Here is a 6,000-nt window from a genome sequence, read left to right on the forward strand (position 1 = left end):
ATTATGAGGCTTGATGATCTTGGGAAAATCTCTAACATCCTTGGTTGAGCTAATCTTTACTATGCAATCAAAATTCACATGACACATTCTTTTAAGCCATAGCCAAGTTTCATCAATCTAAGCAATCAAGCAAGTCTTCTCACTAGCGTTCAAATGAAAGATATTTCCTTTGGTCTGAGTTTCGGATGCAATTTCCAATCCAAATCTATTGATAATCTTGCATTTTCCATCTTTGAATTGCAAATGAAATCCTCTATCGACCATCTGTATTACACTCAAGAGATTATGCTTCAAACCTTCAACATAATAAACATTATCAGTATTGTTCTTGCCATCCAAGGATATTGTTCTTTTCCTTTGATCTTGCAAGTGTTGTTGTCTCCAAATCTAACTAGTCCACCATCAAATTCTTGCAGAGTTATGAATTTCCTCGTATCACTCATCATGTGGTGTGAGAAACCACTATCTATAACCCATTCATCTTTCTCTTCAATTTTAGAAGCTAGGGATTTCTCCTCAGTATGAGTTGTATCATTGACAGGTTCCAAAGATTCATCCTTGATAGCAATAAAGACCCAATCGTTTCCACTACCTCAACTTCCATTACCAAATCCACTTATAGGTTCATCATCATCAAAATCATCAGTAATACCAAAATCATCATCACCAGCATAGTAACATGATTTGTCCTTATTATTTCTATATTTAGGTTTAAACTGATATTTCGGATTAGGTTTATAATTCCTCAAAAATCTTTCATGATTCCTTGCAGCTCTTTCAGGACATCTAGAAGCAAAGTGACCAATCTTATTGCATGAAAAACATTTAAATGGAACTTTTCCTTCATACTTACTTCCAACTAGTCCTTTAGGAATTCTTCTGGCAATTAGGGCTTCCAATTCTTCAATTTCTATGTTCTCTCTTTCAATGTCTTCCATCTCCTTAGCATATAACTCTTTGTAATCTATCTTCTACTTATCGAAGACAGATGCTTTAAATGTAGTTTATGTTTAAGTAGCATTTTGATCTCCAATATCTTCAAGTTCAAAAGCAGTCAATTTGACAAGTATTGTATCTCTGGTAACAGAGGTATTTGACATTGTCCAGAGTTTATTTATTACAGTAGCATTCATTTTATAAGTCGAAGGTAAAACTCTTAGAATTTATGAAATGATCTCATCCTCATTAACTGTTCCACCACAACATTTGATTCCCATGACAATCTCATTCACTCTATCCATGAAAGAACTTATCTTTTCATCTTCTTCCATCTTAAAATTTTCATATCTCACCCAGTAACCTTCAAATTTTGCAATCTTTACTGCTTGGTCGCATATAGAGTTTCAAGCTTCAACCATATCTGCTTTGCATTTTCCAGCTCTATGACATTCAACAATTTTTCATCTGATAGAGCACTTAACAATGCTTCTTTTTCTATGACATCATTATCAACATTCTTTTGTTCATCAGCAGGTGTTAGAGTTTTAGAACTAGGATCATGAGGTGTATAACCTTTTTCTGTTATCTCCCATATCTCAACTCCAAGACATCTTAGATGAATCTTAATTCGCTCCTTCCATAATTTGTAATTTGTGCCATCAAATCTAGGACTCTCCTTCCAATAGAAATTAGATGAATAACTTGATGCCATTGGATCTCCTCAAGTGGTTAGGCTTTTGCAGAGAGGACCTTACTCTAATACCAATTGTTAGAATGAACCGGAGGAAAACTGAGAGGGGGGGATGAATTAGTTTTCCACAAGTTAAACAATTAATGCAAATTGAAAAACTTCTACCGAAGAAAAATGAGAACAACATAGTGAAAGATAAAGCATGAGAGTACATGATGCACAGCACCAATATTTTAACATGGAAAACCTGGTGAAGGGAAAAAACCATGGTGGGAAACCCTACCTACAATCAAATAATACTTCTGCAGTAGTATGTGAAAATATTACAATGGGGATTGCACTTACAATCAGGCCAACTTCCTAGAGGACACTCCTCAACACAAAAGAGAAGTCTCACAAACTTACATAATCATTAAACTATAATCTGGAGGAAATAAATTATGGAAATAGCATCTCCTAATGCTTGGTTATAGTTCCAGTTAAGCACAATGTCTGCAACACAATCGAAGGACTAAATCCATACAACTTGATCAACAACCTCTATCAACCTTGTAGACATTATTTCACATCTACATATATTCGTTAATCACTCATCTATGATCTACAATGAGATCTTACAATTGTATTTATATGTTACATAGACCTAAATAAGTAGGTTGACCACCCTAATATAAATTTATCATTACAATGCATAAAACAATAATTGGATCACAACCCATGTCGCCCAAGGACCCAAATAACATTGTCAAATCATCAAACACTTTCAGAGAGGATTCTAGATCAACTGCAACAAGTTACACCAACTGGGAAAAACCCTCAGTGTTAATAACACAGAATATCCTACCAGACCTAAATAGGATCACCAAATCTTTACGTTAGCCAATGCGAAGCCACCAAACAATTGGAACACGATCAATAATACCTTTAGCATGTTAAGAACCATTTCTAGAAGCCACATCAAGACCACTTAACCATTTCATCAAATATCACCAACCGGGACCAAGAACATCAACTGACAATCTAGAACATAATCAATAGCTTCTAGAGAACCAAATCATCAACCAACTGAATATGACATACATATAATCATCATGAATATCCTTCCAAAACTGAATTCAACAATCTGAACATACCAGAGCAAAATCTCTGATATCCTCTTCCAAAACCATGTCCAACTAGAGTAGGTCAACAACCAACCGGAGTAGTGTTGACATTGTTAGATTCAATGATAGTCCCAAAGACACTGAGAGGGGGGGGGGGGTGAATCACTGTCTAATCGGTAAAATTAATATTTGAACTTATTAGTAACTTTGTAAACCAAAATAGTGTACTGATAAGCAAGAATTAATGTAGTAAACACAAATAACAGAGACAACATAGAAACACACCATAACACAAGCTTTTTAATGAGGAAAATCGGTGTGGGAAAAACCTTGGTGGGATTTGTGACCCATAATATTTACTCACTAGCCAATGAATAAATACTACTTACAATAGGGTCCTGCACATGCAGGAAGGCCAATAGCCTAGAGCTCACTACTCAGAAGAGTCTCACTAACTACAACAAGGATAATTAAATCCAATACAATGTATTGCTCAAAATAGCATCTCCAATGCCAGGTTCAGTACCGGTTTAATCTCAGATAGATACCTTAACCAAAAACCTTGCTTACAATATTTGATATTACATCTCCATCTATATGTCTCTCTTATCCATCCATACATTCATAAAACATCATACTACACACAAAATAACATATGAGATCTCATACTTATATGATTCATTACAATATACTATGTTGGCTTACAAAAGATAATTACATAATAATACAATAAACAAAAGTTCATTCCATGTCAACTTGAGTGTCAGTATGCTTTGTTGCCAATGAAATCTGAATGTCGGTGTAAGTGCATGTCGGTGTCGGTACCGGTGCTGGTGAATAACCTATTGTCGGTGATCCTGTGTAACCCAATACTAGTTGGTTGCCATGAATGACAACATCAACCAATCTCATATGAGTGTAGAATGCCAACAATCTCCCCCTTTGGCATTGACGGCAACACTCATGAGAAAAATCTAAAATTGTCATCCCAAAACTGAAATCCAAAAATATGTACTCCCCCTGAGCAAGTCATCTCCCTGTACATGTATTTTTCACTTTACTACTCCCCCTTTGACATCAATGACAAAGGATGTCAAAAAGAATCAAATAATACAATATGTCTACCTCAAAGACTGTAACTGGTTGGTCACAATCTGAAAAAATGTCTGCCAAAACTAAGTTCAAACTCTGCATAAATTTGTTGTTGTCTGATAGAGTTGCCTCAGTCTATTGGATCATACTGGTGAGATAGTGCATTTGCTCTGGTGATTGCTCTCCAGGGATAGTTGCCTTGGTAAGTTCAACTCTTTGAGTTATCAGACTATCCAACCTTGGACCAAGTTTATTCTTTAATTCTCGGGCCTTAAACCTTATTCTTGCCTTTTCTTTCTCCAGGTTTTCCAACTTCTCCTCAAATACTGCTATTTCTTGCTCAAAAACTGATGTTAGTTCAGATGATCCTATCATGTTGTCAGAAATGTCATCAATTTCCTTTTGTGTCCTTTTTATTTCCTCTGTCAAATAGTGAGGTTTGCATGCTTCCCTGTACAGTTCCTTATACTCCAAAATTGTAGAGTTAAGTACCAATAACAGTGTGTCCAGGTGATCGGTACAATTATTTATTGTGTTGTCAAAGAATGTATTTTTCTCCTTGTCAACTCTCTCCTTAATGATATCCTCATTCACCTTTTCCAGAGTTAGAACATTTTCAGCAATAAATTTGGACAATGTGTCCAATTTACCTATAGAATCATTAATCTGATCTATTTTACATGTAGGTGCAATCAGTTTCAAAATTGGTAAAGTGTCATCAATAGCCTTAAATGCTAAGGCATTACAATTTGTTATCCTCTTTATGGAATCAAAAAGAACATTTGTGATGTTAGTTGGTCTGAATTCTCCTACGGATGTGCTAGATTCACCAACAACCTTTATTATTTCCTCCTTATTGCCAAAAATTGGTTGCTCTTTACTTGCATTTACTTCCGGTGGATCTGTCTTTGTATATACCTCTGCCATAGGTGGTTTCTCAATATGTACAAATGCCTCTTCTACTGTTGATTTTTCTGATTTAGTGTTAGTTGTCTTATCCTTTGTTTGCTCTTCAGAATGTGCCAGCATCTCAGAGACCTTTATATTCTCAGTTGCCTATTCCTTATCTACAACAATGTTTATAGCTTGTGTATCTATATTCATTGTAAAAAGTATCTTAGACTCTGGGTTAGTGTTATCAAGAGTTATACCTTCAGTATCTATAACCGGTGGATTATCTGTGTGTACTGGTGGGGTATCCAAAGGTGGAGGTGGAATATTATTTGTAATATTTATAGTAGGAACACCGCCAACTTTACCTTTACCCTTATCCTTTTTATATACTTTGAATGTTTTGTCCATTTTTGGTCTACTTCTTTCCTCTTCCTTTTCCTTTTCAACAAAGAATATGTCCCAGCAATCTGCAGTCTCATCTACTATCTCTTTTACTCTCCCATCCATCAGGCTTACCTATCGGTGTCCATGGATAAACACTGACCAGTTAGCTTCAGATATAAGCTCATCAACCTCTTCCTTAGAATTTACCGGATGCACAGCCAAAAATGCTTCAACCTTCAGTTTCTTGTCAAGCTCCATTACAGATAGCCTTTTAGCTTCCAATCTCAAGTAGAGATCATTAGGTAAGTCATCAATCAATTATATCAAAACTTTCTTGTAAATATCTAAATGTAGAATAATACTCTCTTCAATGGTTTCTCTTTCAGAATTGTTAAAAGAATGATACCATTTATTTACACTTGCAAGATTACCTTCTTGAGTTATTTCATTCAATAAATCATCTAGAGAAGGAGTAATCGGTGTCTGTTTCTTCTTCAGTGTAAGATTCTTTTGCGGTTCCCTTACTTCTTGTTGTTTCTTCCTCTGTGTTCTTGTTTTCTTAGGAGAAGGAGAAGGTACTAGTGGGGTCTTCCTTTTCCTTTTGACTGTTTTAAATTCAGAAACTTTACCACTGTCAGTATCAGAAGATGCATTAACTGGTGAAACATGTGCTTCCGGTTACAGTCCTTCAAGCTCACTGGCAGTTATACCACTAATATTCATGATATTTTCTGTGATTTCATTGAACTTCTTGGATGCATCTCTAATGAACTTGTCTCTTTTCTTCCTTTCTTTCTTCATAGACACTTCACTTGTAATAGTCTCAGCATTACCAAAGAATTTCTCCAATGGTTCTCTTGGTGCATCAAGTAAAGCTTTGGCATATGTTTCTAGGAT

Source organism: Cryptomeria japonica, chromosome 5, assembly GCF_030272615.1.
Source record: "Cryptomeria japonica chromosome 5, Sugi_1.0, whole genome shotgun sequence".
NCBI classification, from domain to species: domain Eukaryota; kingdom Viridiplantae; phylum Streptophyta; class Pinopsida; order Cupressales; family Cupressaceae; genus Cryptomeria; species Cryptomeria japonica.